The 18,936-nt window shown below is 51.0% G+C and overlaps 24 non-coding genes across 24 annotated transcripts; all 24 read left to right on the forward strand.

The window, feature by feature from the left end:
- Nucleotides 1–503: 503 nt before the first annotated feature.
- Trnaa-ugc lies at nt 504–577 on the forward strand. Its single transcript has one exon. It is a non-coding gene; the product is annotated as a tRNA-Ala (tRNA).
- A 404-nt stretch (nt 578–981) lies between these two features.
- Trnaa-agc lies at nt 982–1,054 on the forward strand. The gene has a single exon. It is a non-coding gene; the product is annotated as a tRNA-Ala (tRNA).
- Nucleotides 1,055–2,067: 1,013 nt separating this feature from the next.
- Nucleotides 2,068–2,140, forward strand: Trnaa-ugc. Its single transcript has one exon. It is a non-coding gene; the product is annotated as a tRNA-Ala (tRNA).
- A 405-nt stretch (nt 2,141–2,545) lies between these two features.
- Trnaa-agc lies at nt 2,546–2,618 on the forward strand. Its single transcript has one exon. It is a non-coding gene; the product is annotated as a tRNA-Ala (tRNA).
- A 1,013-nt stretch (nt 2,619–3,631) lies between these two features.
- Trnaa-ugc lies at nt 3,632–3,704 on the forward strand. The gene has a single exon. It is a non-coding gene; the product is annotated as a tRNA-Ala (tRNA).
- Nucleotides 3,705–4,109: 405 nt separating this feature from the next.
- On the forward strand, nt 4,110–4,182 carry Trnaa-agc. The gene has a single exon. It is a non-coding gene; the product is annotated as a tRNA-Ala (tRNA).
- A 1,013-nt stretch (nt 4,183–5,195) lies between these two features.
- Nucleotides 5,196–5,268, forward strand: Trnaa-ugc. The gene has a single exon. It is a non-coding gene; the product is annotated as a tRNA-Ala (tRNA).
- A 405-nt stretch (nt 5,269–5,673) lies between these two features.
- Nucleotides 5,674–5,746, forward strand: Trnaa-agc. The gene has a single exon. It is a non-coding gene; the product is annotated as a tRNA-Ala (tRNA).
- A 1,013-nt stretch (nt 5,747–6,759) lies between these two features.
- Trnaa-ugc lies at nt 6,760–6,832 on the forward strand. Its single transcript has one exon. It is a non-coding gene; the product is annotated as a tRNA-Ala (tRNA).
- A 405-nt stretch (nt 6,833–7,237) lies between these two features.
- On the forward strand, nt 7,238–7,310 carry Trnaa-agc. The gene has a single exon. It is a non-coding gene; the product is annotated as a tRNA-Ala (tRNA).
- Nucleotides 7,311–8,323: 1,013 nt separating this feature from the next.
- On the forward strand, nt 8,324–8,396 carry Trnaa-ugc. The gene has a single exon. It is a non-coding gene; the product is annotated as a tRNA-Ala (tRNA).
- Nucleotides 8,397–8,801: 405 nt separating this feature from the next.
- On the forward strand, nt 8,802–8,874 carry Trnaa-agc. Its single transcript has one exon. It is a non-coding gene; the product is annotated as a tRNA-Ala (tRNA).
- Nucleotides 8,875–9,887: 1,013 nt separating this feature from the next.
- On the forward strand, nt 9,888–9,960 carry Trnaa-ugc. Its single transcript has one exon. It is a non-coding gene; the product is annotated as a tRNA-Ala (tRNA).
- Nucleotides 9,961–10,365: 405 nt separating this feature from the next.
- On the forward strand, nt 10,366–10,438 carry Trnaa-agc. Its single transcript has one exon. It is a non-coding gene; the product is annotated as a tRNA-Ala (tRNA).
- Nucleotides 10,439–11,451: 1,013 nt separating this feature from the next.
- Trnaa-ugc lies at nt 11,452–11,524 on the forward strand. The gene has a single exon. It is a non-coding gene; the product is annotated as a tRNA-Ala (tRNA).
- A 405-nt stretch (nt 11,525–11,929) lies between these two features.
- On the forward strand, nt 11,930–12,002 carry Trnaa-agc. The gene has a single exon. It is a non-coding gene; the product is annotated as a tRNA-Ala (tRNA).
- A 1,013-nt stretch (nt 12,003–13,015) lies between these two features.
- Trnaa-ugc lies at nt 13,016–13,088 on the forward strand. The gene has a single exon. It is a non-coding gene; the product is annotated as a tRNA-Ala (tRNA).
- Nucleotides 13,089–13,493: 405 nt separating this feature from the next.
- On the forward strand, nt 13,494–13,566 carry Trnaa-agc. Its single transcript has one exon. It is a non-coding gene; the product is annotated as a tRNA-Ala (tRNA).
- Nucleotides 13,567–14,579: 1,013 nt separating this feature from the next.
- On the forward strand, nt 14,580–14,652 carry Trnaa-ugc. The gene has a single exon. It is a non-coding gene; the product is annotated as a tRNA-Ala (tRNA).
- Nucleotides 14,653–15,057: 405 nt separating this feature from the next.
- Nucleotides 15,058–15,130, forward strand: Trnaa-agc. Its single transcript has one exon. It is a non-coding gene; the product is annotated as a tRNA-Ala (tRNA).
- Nucleotides 15,131–16,143: 1,013 nt separating this feature from the next.
- On the forward strand, nt 16,144–16,216 carry Trnaa-ugc. Its single transcript has one exon. It is a non-coding gene; the product is annotated as a tRNA-Ala (tRNA).
- Nucleotides 16,217–16,621: 405 nt separating this feature from the next.
- On the forward strand, nt 16,622–16,694 carry Trnaa-agc. The gene has a single exon. It is a non-coding gene; the product is annotated as a tRNA-Ala (tRNA).
- Nucleotides 16,695–17,707: 1,013 nt separating this feature from the next.
- On the forward strand, nt 17,708–17,780 carry Trnaa-ugc. The gene has a single exon. It is a non-coding gene; the product is annotated as a tRNA-Ala (tRNA).
- Nucleotides 17,781–18,185: 405 nt separating this feature from the next.
- On the forward strand, nt 18,186–18,258 carry Trnaa-agc. Its single transcript has one exon. It is a non-coding gene; the product is annotated as a tRNA-Ala (tRNA).
- Nucleotides 18,259–18,936: the final 678 nt, after the last annotated feature.

Raw genomic sequence — 18,936 nt, forward strand, 5'->3', positions numbered from 1 at the left:
CTAAATAAGGCTGTCACTAGCGTGAGCGTTGCGTGAGCGTCGTGTAAAGTCGGAAAAGTCGTCTGCGTGGGTGAGTGGCATGTTTGGGGAGCGTTTCGTAGTTTGCGCAGTGCAATGGAGACGCGGAAAGTTGTTGTGGCCCAGTCTTTTGCAGTTGGACGACAAGAGTGGTACACAGTAGTAAAGTGCGAGGCAGTGAGTTGGCATGAACAGTCGAGTGCACAATGGGTCTTCAGATGTGCTTGTTACCTCAGGTGCTGTGTGATTGTCGACATGGAGTGAAAACGGAGCAACTTGTGACTGTCCCTTCAATTTAAGACGTTAAAAACGGACGGAATTTGCAGTCGTAATACCAGAGCATCGAAACTACTTGGAACTCTTGCGTATGTGAACGTGTCCGCGCCTTTGTACTCTGGTCCCTTCACCCCTGCAAACCAACCAACCATCGTGTCCGTGCACATAAGAGTAGCAAAGAACGGAGAACAGCGCAGCTTGGTTGTGCTTGGGGGCGTAGCTCAGTTGGTAGAGCGTTCGCTTTGCATGTGAAAGGTCCCGGGTTCAAGCCCCGGCGCCTCATGTTTTGTGGTAAGTGTTGGTCGCGGCGAGCCTAAAGGCACGCAAGATGTTGCAAAGCCAGCGTCACAGACTCGTATACTGACGTAAGGAGAGCAAGACGTAAATGTGAGGACCGGCTGTTGTCGAGGTGTCATCGAGTGCAAATCTGCCTTAGGTATAACGGCCTAACCTCAATGAAGTCTAGAGAGTGGACAACACGTTCGTCTACCCCAGAGCGTTGGCCGAACGCTATTTTCGCCGTCGTGCGTGCCACTTTGATTTTGGCCAACTACGATTCGATACAGAATGCAGGAAACCTGAAAGACACCCTCACGGACACATTGAGAGTAGTGTTTGTCAGCGGAATAATGGGAGTGCAAGGGTCTGTGTCATTGATATGGCTGTATGTAGCGCAGTTCGTCAGCAGGGGGCGTAGCTCAGATGGTAGAGCGCTCGCTTAGCATGCGAGAGGTACTGGGATCGATACCCAGCGCCTCCAGAATTTTTAACACACCAACATGCGCACACTGCCATGCAAGTGGAATAATTCACAGCCAGAAAATGTGTCAAGGCAGATACGAGCCAACGATTAGCAGCCACAATTGGCAAGCGTGCTGTAATGCGCACGAAGCACCCTCCTCCCACCACTACACTTAATTTAGAAACAGTACAAGTGTTCCCATAAGATTCTCAAACCTATGTCGCAAAGATCAGCCTTGCGCCGAATTCACAAAAATCCCACTGCACATTCCAATTCTTGACGTGCAGTCGGCTGCTACTGGTGTTGCTAGTTGTGACTGCTGATGACAGATGCCGTAGCAATCAATTCATGGAGTGAGTTGTATGTTTTGCGATACTCTGTCTCTGACAAGCAAGCAGAGGTGACATAGGCGCGAACACAGGAAGCTTGCAGCCCCTCGCTGCCTGCAGACACCGAACAGCCACACTAGGAGGGCGGCCTAAGTCGTAGGCGAAATGTGCTCATTCGCTTGTGTGCGACGTCAAGCTCTAAATAAGGCTGTCACTAGCGTGAGCGTTGCGTGAGCGTCGTGTAAAGTCGGAAAAGTCGTCTGCGTGGGTGAGTGCCATGTTTGGGGAGCGTTTCGTAGTTTGCGCAGTGCAATGGAGACGCGGAAAGTTGTTGTGGGCCAGTCTTTTGCAGTTGGACGACAAGAGTGGTACACAGTAGTAAAGTGCGAGGCAGTGAGTTGGCATGAACAGTCGAGTGCACAATGGGTCTTCAGATGTGCTTGTTACCTCAGGTGCTGTGTGATTGTCGACATGGAGTGAAAACGGAGCAACTTGTGACTGTCCCTTCAATTTAAGACGTTAAAAACGGACGGAATTTGCAGTCGTAATACCAGAGCATCGAAACTACTTGGAACTCTTGCGTATGTGAACGTGTCCGCGCCTTTGTACTCTGGTCCCTTCACCCCTGCAAACCAACCAACCATCGTGTCCGTGCACATAAGAGTAGCAAAGAACGGAGAACAGCGCAGCTTGGTTGTGCTTGGGGGCGTAGCTCAGTTGGTAGAGCGTTCGCTTTGCATGTGAAAGGTCCCGGGTTCAAGCCCCGGCGCCTCCATGTTTTGTGGTAAGTGTTGGTCGCGGCGAGCCTAAAGGCACGCAAGATGTTGCAAAGCCAGCGTCACAGACTCGTATACTGACGTAAGGAGAGCAAGACGTAAATGTGAGGACCGGCTGTTGTCGAGGTGTCATCGAGTGCAAATCTGCCTTAGGTATAACGGCCTAACCTCAATGAAGTCTAGAGAGTGGACAACACGTTCGTCTACCCCAGAGCGTTGGCCGAACGCTATTTTCGCCGTCGTGCGTGCCACTTTGATTTTGGCCAACTACGATTCGATACAGAATGCAGGAAACCTGAAAGACACCCTCACGGACACATTGAGAGTAGTGTTTGTCAGCGGAATAATGGGAGTGCAAGGGTCTGTGTCATTGATATGGCTGTATGTAGCGCAGTTCGTCAGCAGGGGGCGTAGCTCAGATGGTAGAGCGCTCGCTTAGCATGCGAGAGGTACTGGGATCGATACCCAGCGCCTCCAGAATTTTTAACACACCAACATGCGCACACTGCCATGCAAGTGGAATAATTCACAGCCAGAAAATGTGTCAAGGCAGATACGAGCCAACGATTAGCAGCCACAATTGGCAAGCGTGCTGTAATGCGCACGAAGCACCCTCCTCCCACCACTACACTTAATTTAGAAACAGTACAAGTGTTCCCATAAGATTCTCAAACCTATGTCGCAAAGATCAGCCTTGCGCCGAATTCACAAAAATCCCACTGCACATTCCAATTCTTGACGTGCAGTCGGCTGCTACTGGTGTTGCTAGTTGTGACTGCTGATGACAGATGCCGTAGCAATCAATTCATGGAGTGAGTTGTATGTTTTGCGATACTCTGTCTCTGACAAGCAAGCAGAGGTGACATAGGCGGGAACACAGGAAGCTTGCAGCCCCTCGCTGCCTGCAGACACCGAACAGCCACACTAGGAGGGCGGCCTAAGTCGTAGGCGAAATGTGCTCATTCGCTTGTGTGCGACGTCAAGCTCTAAATAAGGCTGTCACTAGCGTGAGCGTTGCGTGAGCGTCGTGTAAAGTCGGAAAAGTCGTCTGCGTGGGTGAGTGCCATGTTTGGGGAGCGTTTCGTAGTTTGCGCAGTGCAATGGAGACGCGGAAAGTTGTTGTGGGCCAGTCTTTTGCAGTTGGACGACAAGAGTGGTACACAGTAGTAAAGTGCGAGGCAGTGAGTTGGCATGAACAGTCGAGTGCACAATGGGTCTTCAGATGTGCTTGTTACCTCAGGTGCTGTGTGATTGTCGACATGGAGTGAAAACGGAGCAACTTGTGACTGTCCCTTCAATTTAAGACGTTAAAAACGGACGGAATTTGCAGTCGTAATACCAGAGCATCGAAACTACTTGGAACTCTTGCGTATGTGAACGTGTCCGCGCCTTTGTACTCTGGTCCCTTCACCCCTGCAAACCAACCAACCATCGTGTCCGTGCACATAAGAGTAGCAAAGAACGGAGAACAGCGCAGCTTGGTTGTGCTTGGGGGCGTAGCTCAGTTGGTAGAGCGTTCGCTTTGCATGTGAAAGGTCCCGGGTTCAAGCCCCGGCGCCTCCATGTTTTGTGGTAAGTGTTGGTCGCGGCGAGCCTAAAGGCACGCAAGATGTTGCAAAGCCAGCGTCACAGACTCGTATACTGACGTAAGGAGAGCAAGACGTAAATGTGAGGACCGGCTGTTGTCGAGGTGTCATCGAGTGCAAATCTGCCTTAGGTATAACGGCCTAACCTCAATGAAGTCTAGAGAGTGGACAACACGTTCGTCTACCCCAGAGCGTTGGCCGAACGCTATTTTCGCCGTCGTGCGTGCCACTTTGATTTTGGCCAACTACGATTCGATACAGAATGCAGGAAACCTGAAAGACACCCTCACGGACACATTGAGAGTAGTGTTTGTCAGCGGAATAATGGGAGTGCAAGGGTCTGTGTCATTGATATGGCTGTATGTAGCGCAGTTCGTCAGCAGGGGGCGTAGCTCAGATGGTAGAGCGCTCGCTTAGCATGCGAGAGGTACTGGGATCGATACCCAGCGCCTCCAGAATTTTTAACACACCAACATGCGCACACTGCCATGCAAGTGGAATAATTCACAGCCAGAAAATGTGTCAAGGCAGATACGAGCCAACGATTAGCAGCCACAATTGGCAAGCGTGCTGTAATGCGCACGAAGCACCCTCCTCCCACCACTACACTTAATTTAGAAACAGTACAAGTGTTCCCATAAGATTCTCAAACCTATGTCGCAAAGATCAGCCTTGCGCCGAATTCACAAAAATCCCACTGCACATTCCAATTCTTGACGTGCAGTCGGCTGCTACTGGTGTTGCTAGTTGTGACTGCTGATGACAGATGCCGTAGCAATCAATTCATGGAGTGAGTTGTATGTTTTGCGATACTCTGTCTCTGACAAGCAAGCAGAGGTGACATAGGCGCGAACACAGGAAGCTTGCAGCCCCTCGCTGCCTGCAGACACCGAACAGCCACACTAGGAGGGCGGCCTAAGTCGTAGGCGAAATGTGCTCATTCGCTTGTGTGCGACGTCAAGCTCTAAATAAGGCTGTCACTAGCGTGAGCGTTGCGTGAGCGTCGTGTAAAGTCGGAAAAGTCGTCTGCGTGGGTGAGTGCCATGTTTGGGGAGCGTTTCGTAGTTTGCGCAGTGCAATGGAGACGCGGAAAGTTGTTGTGGCCCAGTCTTTTGCAGTTGGACGACAAGAGTGGTACACAGTAGTAAAGTGCGAGGCAGTGAGTTGGCATGAACAGTCGAGTGCACAATGGGTCTTCAGATGTGCTTGTTACCTCAGGTGCTGTGTGATTGTCGACATGGAGTGAAAACGGAGCAACTTGTGACTGTCCCTTCAATTTAAGACGTTAAAAACGGACGGAATTTGCAGTCGTAATACCAGAGCATCGAAACTACTTGGAACTCTTGCGTATGTGAACGTGTCCGCGCCTTTGTACTCTGGTCCCTTCACCCCTGCAAACCAACCAACCATCGTGTCCGTGCACATAAGAGTAGCAAAGAACGGAGAACAGCGCAGCTTGGTTGTGCTTGGGGGCGTAGCTCAGTTGGTAGAGCGTTCGCTTTGCATGTGAAAGGTCCCGGGTTCAAGCCCCGGCGCCTCCATGTTTTGTGGTAAGTGTTGGTCGCGGCGAGCCTAAAGGCACGCAAGATGTTGCAAAGCCAGCGTCACAGACTCGTATACTGACGTAAGGAGAGCAAGACGTAAATGTGAGGACCGGCTGTTGTCGAGGTGTCATCGAGTGCAAATCTGCCTTAGGTATAACGGCCTAACCTCAATGAAGTCTAGAGAGTGGACAACACGTTCGTCTACCCCAGAGCGTTGGCCGAACGCTATTTTCGACGTCGTGCGTGCCACTTTGATTTTGGCCAACTACGATTCGATACAGAATGCAGGAAACCTGAAAGACACCCTCACGGACACATTGAGAGTAGTGTTTGTCAGCGGAATAATGGGAGTGCAAGGGTCTGTGTCATTGATATGGCTGTATGTAGCGCAGTTCGTCAGCAGGGGGCGTAGCTCAGATGGTAGAGCGCTCGCTTAGCATGCGAGAGGTACTGGGATCGATACCCAGCGCCTCCAGAATTTTTAACACACCAACATGCGCACACTGCCATGCAAGTGGAATAATTCACAGCCAGAAAATGTGTCAAGGCAGATACGAGCCAACGATTAGCAGCCACAATTGGCAAGCGTGCTGTAATGCGCACGAAGCACCCTCCTCCCACCACTACACTTAATTTAGAAACAGTACAAGTGTTCCCATAAGATTCTCAAACCTATGTCGCAAAGATCAGCCTTGCGCCGAATTCACAAAAATCCCACTGCACATTCCAATTCTTGACGTGCAGTCGGCTGCTACTGGTGTTGCTAGTTGTGACTGCTGATGACAGATGCCGTAGCAATCAATTCATGGAGTGAGTTGTATGTTTTGCGATACTCTGTCTCTGACAAGCAAGCAGAGGTGACATAGGCGCGAACACAGGAAGCTTGCAGCCCCTCGCTGCCTGCAGACACCGAACAGCCACACTAGGAGGGCGGCCTAAGTCGTAGGCGAAATGTGCTCATTCGCTTGTGTGCGACGTCAAGCTCTAAATAAGGCTGTCACTAGCGTGAGCGTTGCGTGAGCGTCGTGTAAAGTCGGAAAAGTCGTCTGCGTGGGTGAGTGCCATGTTTGGGGAGCGTTTCGTAGTTTGCGCAGTGCAATGGAGACGCGGAAAGTTGTTGTGGGCCAGTCTTTTGCAGTTGGACGACAAGAGTGGTACACAGTAGTAAAGTGCGAGGCAGTGAGTTGGCATGAACAGTCGAGTGCACAATGGGTCTTCAGATGTGCTTGTTACCTCAGGTGCTGTGTGATTGTCGACATGGAGTGAAAACGGAGCAACTTGTGACTGTCCCTTCAATTTAAGACGTTAAAAACGGACGGAATTTGCAGTCGTAATACCAGAGCATCGAAACTACTTGGAACTCTTGCGTATGTGAACGTGTCCGCGCCTTTGTACTCTGGTCCCTTCACCCCTGCAAACCAACCAACCATCGTGTCCGTGCACATAAGAGTAGCAAAGAACGGAGAACAGCGCAGCTTGGTTGTGCTTGGGGGCGTAGCTCAGTTGGTAGAGCGTTCGCTTTGCATGTGAAAGGTCCCGGGTTCAAGCCCCGGCGCCTCCATGTTTTGTGGTAAGTGTTGGTCGCGGCGAGCCTAAAGGCACGCAAGATGTTGCAAAGCCAGCGTCACAGACTCGTATACTGACGTAAGGAGAGCAAGACGTAAATGTGAGGACCGGCTGTTGTCGAGGTGTCATCGAGTGCAAATCTGCCTTAGGTATAACGGCCTAACCTCAATGAAGTCTAGAGAGTGGACAACACGTTCGTCTACCCCAGAGCGTTGGCCGAACGCTATTTTCGCCGTCGTGCGTGCCACTTTGATTTTGGCCAACTACGATTCGATACAGAATGCAGGAAACCTGAAAGACACCCTCACGGACACATTGAGAGTAGTGTTTGTCAGCGGAATAATGGGAGTGCAAGGGTCTGTGTCATTGATATGGCTGTATGTAGCGCAGTTCGTCAGCAGGGGGCGTAGCTCAGATGGTAGAGCGCTCGCTTAGCATGCGAGAGGTACTGGGATCGATACCCAGCGCCTCCAGAATTTTTAACACACCAACATGCGCACACTGCCATGCAAGTGGAATAATTCACAGCCAGAAAATGTGTCAAGGCAGATACGAGCCAACGATTAGCAGCCACAATTGGCAAGCGTGCTGTAATGCGCACGAAGCACCCTCCTCCCACCACTACACTTAATTTAGAAACAGTACAAGTGTTCCCATAAGATTCTCAAACCTATGTCGCAAAGATCAGCCTTGCGCCGAATTCACAAAAATCCCACTGCACATTCCAATTCTTGACGTGCAGTCGGCTGCTACTGGTGTTGCTAGTTGTGACTGCTGATGACAGATGCCGTAGCAATCAATTCATGGAGTGAGTTGTATGTTTTGCGATACTCTGTCTCTGACAAGCAAGCAGAGGTGACATAGGCGGGAACACAGGAAGCTTGCAGCCCCTCGCTGCCTGCAGACACCGAACAGCCACACTAGGAGGGCGGCCTAAGTCGTAGGCGAAATGTGCTCATTCGCTTGTGTGCGACGTCAAGCTCTAAATAAGGCTGTCACTAGCGTGAGCGTTGCGTGAGCGTCGTGTAAAGTCGGAAAAGTCGTCTGCGTGGGTGAGTGCCATGTTTGGGGAGCGTTTCGTAGTTTGCGCAGTGCAATGGAGACGCGGAAAGTTGTTGTGGGCCAGTCTTTTGCAGTTGGACGACAAGAGTGGTACACAGTAGTAAAGTGCGAGGCAGTGAGTTGGCATGAACAGTCGAGTGCACAATGGGTCTTCAGATGTGCTTGTTACCTCAGGTGCTGTGTGATTGTCGACATGGAGTGAAAACGGAGCAACTTGTGACTGTCCCTTCAATTTAAGACGTTAAAAACGGACGGAATTTGCAGTCGTAATACCAGAGCATCGAAACTACTTGGAACTCTTGCGTATGTGAACGTGTCCGCGCCTTTGTACTCTGGTCCCTTCACCCCTGCAAACCAACCAACCATCGTGTCCGTGCACATAAGAGTAGCAAAGAACGGAGAACAGCGCAGCTTGGTTGTGCTTGGGGGCGTAGCTCAGTTGGTAGAGCGTTCGCTTTGCATGTGAAAGGTCCCGGGTTCAAGCCCCGGCGCCTCCATGTTTTGTGGTAAGTGTTGGTCGCGGCGAGCCTAAAGGCACGCAAGATGTTGCAAAGCCAGCGTCACAGACTCGTATACTGACGTAAGGAGAGCAAGACGTAAATGTGAGGACCGGCTGTTGTCGAGGTGTCATCGAGTGCAAATCTGCCTTAGGTATAACGGCCTAACCTCAATGAAGTCTAGAGAGTGGACAACACGTTCGTCTACCCCAGAGCGTTGGCCGAACGCTATTTTCGCCGTCGTGCGTGCCACTTTGATTTTGGCCAACTACGATTCGATACAGAATGCAGGAAACCTGAAAGACACCCTCACGGACACATTGAGAGTAGTGTTTGTCAGCGGAATAATGGGAGTGCAAGGGTCTGTGTCATTGATATGGCTGTATGTAGCGCAGTTCGTCAGCAGGGGGCGTAGCTCAGATGGTAGAGCGCTCGCTTAGCATGCGAGAGGTACTGGGATCGATACCCAGCGCCTCCAGAATTTTTAACACACCAACATGCGCACACTGCCATGCAAGTGGAATAATTCACAGCCAGAAAATGTGTCAAGGCAGATACGAGCCAACGATTAGCAGCCACAATTGGCAAGCGTGCTGTAATGCGCACGAAGCACCCTCCTCCCACCACTACACTTAATTTAGAAACAGTACAAGTGTTCCCATAAGATTCTCAAACCTATGTCGCAAAGATCAGCCTTGCGCCGAATTCACAAAAATCCCACTGCACATTCCAATTCTTGACGTGCAGTCGGCTGCTACTGGTGTTGCTAGTTGTGACTGCTGATGACAGATGCCGTAGCAATCAATTCATGGAGTGAGTTGTATGTTTTGCGATACTCTGTCTCTGACAAGCAAGCAGAGGTGACATAGGCGCGAACACAGGAAGCTTGCAGCCCCTCGCTGCCTGCAGACACCGAACAGCCACACTAGGAGGGCGGCCTAAGTCGTAGGCGAAATGTGCTCATTCGCTTGTGTGCGACGTCAAGCTCTAAATAAGGCTGTCACTAGCGTGAGCGTTGCGTGAGCGTCGTGTAAAGTCGGAAAAGTCGTCTGCGTGGGTGAGTGCCATGTTTGGGGAGCGTTTCGTAGTTTGCGCAGTGCAATGGAGACGCGGAAAGTTGTTGTGGGCCAGTCTTTTGCAGTTGGACGACAAGAGTGGTACACAGTAGTAAAGTGCGAGGCAGTGAGTTGGCATGAACAGTCGAGTGCACAATGGGTCTTCAGATGTGCTTGTTACCTCAGGTGCTGTGTGATTGTCGACATGGAGTGAAAACGGAGCAACTTGTGACTGTCCCTTCAATTTAAGACGTTAAAAACGGACGGAATTTGCAGTCGTAATACCAGAGCATCGAAACTACTTGGAACTCTTGCGTATGTGAACGTGTCCGCGCCTTTGTACTCTGGTCCCTTCACCCCTGCAAACCAACCAACCATCGTGTCCGTGCACATAAGAGTAGCAAAGAACGGAGAACAGCGCAGCTTGGTTGTGCTTGGGGGCGTAGCTCAGTTGGTAGAGCGTTCGCTTTGCATGTGAAAGGTCCCGGGTTCAAGCCCCGGCGCCTCCATGTTTTGTGGTAAGTGTTGGTCGCGGCGAGCCTAAAGGCACGCAAGATGTTGCAAAGCCAGCGTCACAGACTCGTATACTGACGTAAGGAGAGCAAGACGTAAATGTGAGGACCGGCTGTTGTCGAGGTGTCATCGAGTGCAAATCTGCCTTAGGTATAACGGCCTAACCTCAATGAAGTCTAGAGAGTGGACAACACGTTCGTCTACCCCAGAGCGTTGGCCGAACGCTATTTTCGCCGTCGTGCGTGCCACTTTGATTTTGGCCAACTACGATTCGATACAGAATGCAGGAAACCTGAAAGACACCCTCACGGACACATTGAGAGTAGTGTTTGTCAGCGGAATAATGGGAGTGCAAGGGTCTGTGTCATTGATATGGCTGTATGTAGCGCAGTTCGTCAGCAGGGGGCGTAGCTCAGATGGTAGAGCGCTCGCTTAGCATGCGAGAGGTACTGGGATCGATACCCAGCGCCTCCAGAATTTTTAACACACCAACATGCGCACACTGCCATGCAAGTGGAATAATTCACAGCCAGAAAATGTGTCAAGGCAGATACGAGCCAACGATTAGCAGCCACAATTGGCAAGCGTGCTGTAATGCGCACGAAGCACCCTCCTCCCACCACTACACTTAATTTAGAAACAGTACAAGTGTTCCCATAAGATTCTCAAACCTATGTCGCAAAGATCAGCCTTGCGCCGAATTCACAAAAATCCCACTGCACATTCCAATTCTTGACGTGCAGTCGGCTGCTACTGGTGTTGCTAGTTGTGACTGCTGATGACAGATGCCGTAGCAATCAATTCATGGAGTGAGTTGTATGTTTTGCGATACTCTGTCTCTGACAAGCAAGCAGAGGTGACATAGGCGGGAACACAGGAAGCTTGCAGCCCCTCGCTGCCTGCAGACACCGAACAGCCACACTAGGAGGGCGGCCTAAGTCGTAGGCGAAATGTGCTCATTCGCTTGTGTGCGACGTCAAGCTCTAAATAAGGCTGTCACTAGCGTGAGCGTTGCGTGAGCGTCGTGTAAAGTCGGAAAAGTCGTCTGCGTGGGTGAGTGCCATGTTTGGGGAGCGTTTCGTAGTTTGCGCAGTGCAATGGAGACGCGGAAAGTTGTTGTGGGCCAGTCTTTTGCAGTTGGACGACAAGAGTGGTACACAGTAGTAAAGTGCGAGGCAGTGAGTTGGCATGAACAGTCGAGTGCACAATGGGTCTTCAGATGTGCTTGTTACCTCAGGTGCTGTGTGATTGTCGACATGGAGTGAAAACGGAGCAACTTGTGACTGTCCCTTCAATTTAAGACGTTAAAAACGGACGGAATTTGCAGTCGTAATACCAGAGCATCGAAACTACTTGGAACTCTTGCGTATGTGAACGTGTCCGCGCCTTTGTACTCTGGTCCCTTCACCCCTGCAAACCAACCAACCATCGTGTCCGTGCACATAAGAGTAGCAAAGAACGGAGAACAGCGCAGCTTGGTTGTGCTTGGGGGCGTAGCTCAGTTGGTAGAGCGTTCGCTTTGCATGTGAAAGGTCCCGGGTTCAAGCCCCGGCGCCTCCATGTTTTGTGGTAAGTGTTGGTCGCGGCGAGCCTAAAGGCACGCAAGATGTTGCAAAGCCAGCGTCACAGACTCGTATACTGACGTAAGGAGAGCAAGACGTAAATGTGAGGACCGGCTGTTGTCGAGGTGTCATCGAGTGCAAATCTGCCTTAGGTATAACGGCCTAACCTCAATGAAGTCTAGAGAGTGGACAACACGTTCGTCTACCCCAGAGCGTTGGCCGAACGCTATTTTCGCCGTCGTGCGTGCCACTTTGATTTTGGCCAACTACGATTCGATACAGAATGCAGGAAACCTGAAAGACACCCTCACGGACACATTGAGAGTAGTGTTTGTCAGCGGAATAATGGGAGTGCAAGGGTCTGTGTCATTGATATGGCTGTATGTAGCGCAGTTCGTCAGCAGGGGGCGTAGCTCAGATGGTAGAGCGCTCGCTTAGCATGCGAGAGGTACTGGGATCGATACCCAGCGCCTCCAGAATTTTTAACACACCAACATGCGCACACTGCCATGCAAGTGGAATAATTCACAGCCAGAAAATGTGTCAAGGCAGATACGAGCCAACGATTAGCAGCCACAATTGGCAAGCGTGCTGTAATGCGCACGAAGCACCCTCCTCCCACCACTACACTTAATTTAGAAACAGTACAAGTGTTCCCATAAGATTCTCAAACCTATGTCGCAAAGATCAGCCTTGCGCCGAATTCACAAAAATCCCACTGCACATTCCAATTCTTGACGTGCAGTCGGCTGCTACTGGTGTTGCTAGTTGTGACTGCTGATGACAGATGCCGTAGCAATCAATTCATGGAGTGAGTTGTATGTTTTGCGATACTCTGTCTCTGACAAGCAAGCAGAGGTGACATAGGCGCGAACACAGGAAGCTTGCAGCCCCTCGCTGCCTGCAGACACCGAACAGCCACACTAGGAGGGCGGCGTAAGTCGTAGGCGAAATGTGCTCATTCGCTTGTGTGCGACGTCAAGCTCTAAATAAGGCTGTCACTAGCGTGAGCGTTGCGTGAGCGTCGTGTAAAGTCGGAAAAGTCGTCTGCGTGGGTGAGTGCCATGTTTGGGGAGCGTTTCGTAGTTTGCGCAGTGCAATGGAGACGCGGAAAGTTGTTGTGGGCCAGTCTTTTGCAGTTGGACGACAAGAGTGGTACACAGTAGTAAAGTGCGAGGCAGTGAGTTGGCATGAACAGTCGAGTGCACAATGGGTCTTCAGATGTGCTTGTTACCTCAGGTGCTGTGTGATTGTCGACATGGAGTGAAAACGGAGCAACTTGTGACTGTCCCTTCAATTTAAGACGTTAAAAACGGACGGAATTTGCAGTCGTAATACCAGAGCATCGAAACTACTTGGAACTCTTGCGTATGTGAACGTGTCCGCGCCTTTGTACTCTGGTCCCTTCACCCCTGCAAACCAACCAACCATCGTGTCCGTGCACATAAGAGTAGCAAAGAACGGAGAACAGCGCAGCTTGGTTGTGCTTGGGGGCGTAGCTCAGTTGGTAGAGCGTTCGCTTTGCATGTGAAAGGTCCCGGGTTCAAGCCCCGGCGCCTCCATGTTTTGTGGTAAGTGTTGGTCGCGGCGAGCCTAAAGGCACGCAAGATGTTGCAAAGCCAGCGTCACAGACTCGTATACTGACGTAAGGAGAGCAAGACGTAAATGTGAGGACCGGCTGTTGTCGAGGTGTCATCGAGTGCAAATCTGCCTTAGGTATAACGGCCTAACCTCAATGAAGTCTAGAGAGTGGACAACACGTTCGTCTACCCCAGAGCGTTGGCCGAACGCTATTTTCGCCGTCGTGCGTGCCACTTTGATTTTGGCCAACTACGATTCGATACAGAATGCAGGAAACCTGAAAGACACCCTCACGGACACATTGAGAGTAGTGTTTGTCAGCGGAATAATGGGAGTGCAAGGGTCTGTGTCATTGATATGGCTGTATGTAGCGCAGTTCGTCAGCAGGGGGCGTAGCTCAGATGGTAGAGCGCTCGCTTAGCATGCGAGAGGTACTGGGATCGATACCCAGCGCCTCCAGAATTTTTAACACACCAACATGCGCACACTGCCATGCAAGTGGAATAATTCACAGCCAGAAAATGTGTCAAGGCAGATACGAGCCAACGATTAGCAGCCACAATTGGCAAGCGTGCTGTAATGCGCACGAAGCACCCTCCTCCCACCACTACACTTAATTTAGAAACAGTACAAGTGTTCCCATAAGATTCTCAAACCTATGTCGCAAAGATCAGCCTTGCGCCGAATTCACAAAAATCCCACTGCACATTCCAATTCTTGACGTGCAGTCGGCTGCTACTGGTGTTGCTAGTTGTGACTGCTGATGACAGATGCCGTAGCAATCAATTCATGGAGTGAGTTGTATGTTTTGCGATACTCTGTCTCTGACAAGCAAGCAGAGGTGACATAGGCGGGAACACAGGAAGCTTGCAGCCCCTCGCTGCCTGCAGACACCGAACAGCCACACTAGGAGGGCGGCCTAAGTCGTAGGCGAAATGTGCTCATTCGCTTGTGTGCGACGTCAAGCTCTAAATAAGGCTGTCACTAGCGTGAGCGTTGCGTGAGCGTCGTGTAAAGTCGGAAAAGTCGTCTGCGTGGGTGAGTGCCATGTTTGGGGAGCGTTTCGTAGTTTGCGCAGTGCAATGGAGACGCGGAAAGTTGTTGTGGGCCAGTCTTTTGCAGTTGGACGACAAGAGTGGTACACAGTAGTAAAGTGCGAGGCAGTGAGTTGGCATGAACAGTCGAGTGCACAATGGGTCTTCAGATGTGCTTGTTACCTCAGGTGCTGTGTGATTGTCGACATGGAGTGAAAACGGAGCAACTTGTGACTGTCCCTTCAATTTAAGACGTTAAAAACGGACGGAATTTGCAGTCGTAATACCAGAGCATCGAAACTACTTGGAACTCTTGCGTATGTGAACGTGTCCGCGCCTTTGTACTCTGGTCCCTTCACCCCTGCAAACCAACCAACCATCGTGTCCGTGCACATAAGAGTAGCAAAGAACGGAGAACAGCGCAGCTTGGTTGTGCTTGGGGGCGTAGCTCAGTTGGTAGAGCGTTCGCTTTGCATGTGAAAGGTCCCGGGTTCAAGCCCCGGCGCCTCCATGTTTTGTGGTAAGTGTTGGTCGCGGCGAGCCTAAAGGCACGCAAGATGTTGCAAAGCCAGCGTCACAGACTCGTATACTGACGTAAGGAGAGCAAGACGTAAATGTGAGGACCGGCTGTTGTCGAGGTGTCATCGAGTGCAAATCTGCCTTAGGTATAACGGCCTAACCTCAATGAAGTCTAGAGAGTGGACAACACGTTCGTCTACCCCAGAGCGTTGGCCGAACGCTATTTTCGCCGTCGTGCGTGCCACTTTGATTTTGGCCAACTACGATTCGATACAGAATGCAGGAAACCTGAAAGACACCCTCACGGACACATTGAGAGTAGTGTTTGTCAGCGGAATAATGGGAGTGCAAGGGTCTGTGTCATTGATATGGCTGTATGTAGCGCAGTTCGTCAGCAGGGGGCGTAGCTCAGATGGTAGAGCGCTCGCTTAGCATGCGAGAGGTACTGGGATCGATACCCAGCGCCTCCAGAATTTTTAACACACCAACATGCGCACACTGCCATGCAAGTGGAATAATTCACAGCCAGAAAATGTGTCAAGGCAGATACGAGCCAACGATTAGCAGCCACAATTGGCAAGCGTGCTGTAATGCGCACGAAGCACCCTCCTCCCACCACTACACTTAATTTAGAAACAGTACAAGTGTTCCCATAAGATTCTCAAACCTATGTCGCAAAGATCAGCCTTGCGCCGAATTCACAAAAATCCCACTGCACATTCCAATTCTTGACGTGCAGTCGGCTGCTACTGGTGTTGCTAGTTGTGACTGCTGATGACAGATGCCGTAGCAATCAATTCATGGAGTGAGTTGTATGTTTTGCGATACTCTGTCTCTGACAAGCAAGCAGAGGTGACATAGGCGCGAACACAGGAAGCTTGCAGCCCCTCGCTGCCTGCAGACACCGAACAGCCACACTAGGAGGGCGGCCTAAGTCGTAGGCGAAATGTGCTCATTCGCTTGTGTGCGACGTCAAGCTCTAAATAAGGCTGTCACTAGCGTGAGCGTTGCGTGAGCGTCGTGTAAAGTCGGAAAAGTCGTCTGCGTGGGTGAGTGCCATGTTTGGGGAGCGTTTCGTAGTTTGCGCAGTGCAATGGAGACGCGGAAAGTTGTTGTGGGCCAGTCTTTTGCAGTTGGACGACAAGAGTGGTACACAGTAGTAAAGTGCGAGGCAGTGAGTTGGCATGAACAGTCGAGTGCACAATGGGTCTTCAGATGTGCTTGTTACCTCAGGTGCTGTGTGATTGTCGACATGGAGTGAAAACGGAGCAACTTGTGACTGTCCCTTCAATTTAAGACGTTAAAAACGGACGGAATTTGCAGTCGTAATACCAGAGCATCGAAACTACTTGGAACTCTTGCGTATGTGAACGTGTCCGCGCCTTTGTACTCTGGTCCCTTCACCCCTGCAAACCAACCAACCATCGTGTCCGTGCACATAAGAGTAGCAAAGAACGGAGAACAGCGCAGCTTGGTTGTGCTTGGGGGCGTAGCTCAGTTGGTAGAGCGTTCGCTTTGCATGTGAAAGGTCCCGGGTTCAAGCCCCGGCGCCTCCATGTTTTGTGGTAAGTGTTGGTCGCGGCGAGCCTAAAGGCACGCAAGATGTTGCAAAGCCAGCGTCACAGACTCGTATACTGACGTAAGGAGAGCAAGACGTAAATGTGAGGACCGGCTGTTGTCGAGGTGTCATCGAGTGCAAATCTGCCTTAGGTATAACGGCCTAACCTCAATGAAGTCTAGAGAGTGGACAACACGTTCGTCTACCCCAGAGCGTTGGCCGAACGCTATTTTCGCCGTCGTGCGTGCCACTTTGATTTTGGCCAACTACGATTCGATACAGAATGCAGGAAACCTGAAAGACACCCTCACGGACACATTGAGAGTAGTGTTTGTCAGCGGAATAATGGGAGTGCAAGGGTCTGTGTCATTGATATGGCTGTATGTAGCGCAGTTCGTCAGCAGGGGGCGTAGCTCAGATGGTAGAGCGCTCGCTTAGCATGCGAGAGGTACTGGGATCGATACCCAGCGCCTCCAGAATTTTTAACACACCAACATGCGCACACTGCCATGCAAGTGGAATAATTCACAGCCAGAAAATGTGTCAAGGCAGATACGAGCCAACGATTAGCAGCCACAATTGGCAAGCGTGCTGTAATGCGCACGAAGCACCCTCCTCCCACCACTACACTTAATTTAGAAACAGTACAAGTGTTCCCATAAGATTCTCAAACCTATGTCGCAAAGATCAGCCTTGCGCCGAATTCACAAAAATCCCACTGCACATTCCAATTCTTGACGTGCAGTCGGCTGCTACTGGTGTTGCTAGTTGTGACTGCTGATGACAGATGCCGTAGCAATCAATTCATGGAGTGAGTTGTATGTTTTGCGATACTCTGTCTCTGACAAGCAAGCAGAGGTGACATAGGCGGGAACACAGGAAGCTTGCAGCCCCTCGCTGCCTGCAGACACCGAACAGCCACACTAGGAGGGCGGCCTAAGTCGTAGGCGAAATGTGCTCATTCGCTTGTGTGCGACGTCAAGCTCTAAATAAGGCTGTCACTAGCGTGAGCGTTGCGTGAGCGTCGTGTAAAGTCGGAAAAGTCGTCTGCGTGGGTGAGTGCCATGTTTGGGGAGCGTTTCGTAGTTTGCGCAGTGCAATGGAGACGCGGAAAGTTGTTGTGGCCCAGTCTTTTGCAGTTGGACGACAAGAGTGGTACACAGTAGTAAAGTGCGAGGCAGTGAGTTGGCATGAACAGTCGAGTGCACAATGGGTCTTCAGATGTGCTTGTTACCTCAGGTGCTGTGTGATTGTCGACATGGAGTGAAAACGGAGCAACTTGTGACTGTCCCTTCAATTTAAGACGTTAAAAACGGACGGAATTTGCAGTCGTAATACCAGAGCATCGAAACTACTTGGAACTCTTGCGTATGTGAACGTGTCCGCGCCTTTGTACTCTGGTCCCTTCACCCCTGCAAACCAACCAACCATCGTGTCCGTGCACATAAGAGTAGCAAAGAACGGAGAACAGCGCAGTTTGGTTGTGCTTGGGGGCGTAGCTCAGTTGGTAGAGCGTTCGCTTTGCATGTGAAAGGTCCCGGGTTCAAGCCCCGGCGCCTCCATGTTTTGTGGTAAGTGTTGGTCGCGGCGAGCCTAAAGGCACGCAAGATGTTGCAAAGCCAGCGTCACAGACTCGTATACTGACGTAAGGAGAGCAAGACGTAAATGTGAGGACCGGCTGTTGTCGAGGTGTCATCGAGTGCAAATCTGCCTTAGGTATAACGGCCTAACCTCAATGAAGTCTAGAGAGTGGACAACACGTTCGTCTACCCCAGAGCGTTGGCCGAACGCTATTTTCGCCGTCGTGCGTGCCACTTTGATTTTGGCCAACTACGATTCGATACAGAATGCAGGAAACCTGAAAGACACCCTCACGGACACATTGAGAGTAGTGTTTGTCAGCGGAATAATGGGAGTGCAAGGGTCTGTGTCATTGATATGGCTGTATGTAGCGCAGTTCGTCAGCAGGGGGCGTAGCTCAGATGGTAGAGCGCTCGCTTAGCATGCGAGAGGTACTGGGATCGATACCCAGCGCCTCCAGAATTTTTAACACACCAACATGCGCACACTGCCATGCAAGTGGAATAATTCACAGCCAGAAAATGTGTCAAGGCAGATACGAGCCAACGATTAGCAGCCACAATTGGCAAGCGTGCTGTAATGCGCACGAAGCACCCTCCTCCCACCACTACACTTAATTTAGAAACAGTACAAGTGTTCCCATAAGATTCTCAAACCTATGTCGCAAAGATCAGCCTTGCGCCGAATTCACAAAAATCCCACTGCACATTCCAATTCTTGACGTGCAGTCGGCTGCTACTGGTGTTGCTAGTTGTGACTGCTGATGACAGATGCCGTAGCAATCAATTCATGGAGTGAGTTGTATGTTTTGCGATACTCTGTCTCTGACAAGCAAGCAGAGGTGACATAGGCGGGAACACAGGAAGCTTGCAGCCCCTCGCTGCCTGCAGACACCGAACAGCCACACTAGGAGGGCGGCCTAAGTCGTAGGCGAAATGTGCTCATTCGCTTGTGTGCGACGTCAAGCTCTAAATAAGGCTGTCACTAGCGTGAGCGTTGCGTGAGCGTCGTGTAAAGTCGGAAAAGTCGTCTGCGTGGGTGAGTGCCATGTTTGGGGAGCGTTTCGTAGTTTGCGCAGTGCAATGGAGACGCGGAAAGTTGTTGTGGGCCAGTCTTTTGCAGTTGGACGACAAGAGT

The sequence above is a fragment of the Schistocerca americana genome, unplaced genomic scaffold, assembly GCF_021461395.2.
Source record: "Schistocerca americana isolate TAMUIC-IGC-003095 unplaced genomic scaffold, iqSchAmer2.1 HiC_scaffold_311, whole genome shotgun sequence".
In the NCBI taxonomy this organism is placed as follows: domain Eukaryota; kingdom Metazoa; phylum Arthropoda; class Insecta; order Orthoptera; family Acrididae; genus Schistocerca; species Schistocerca americana.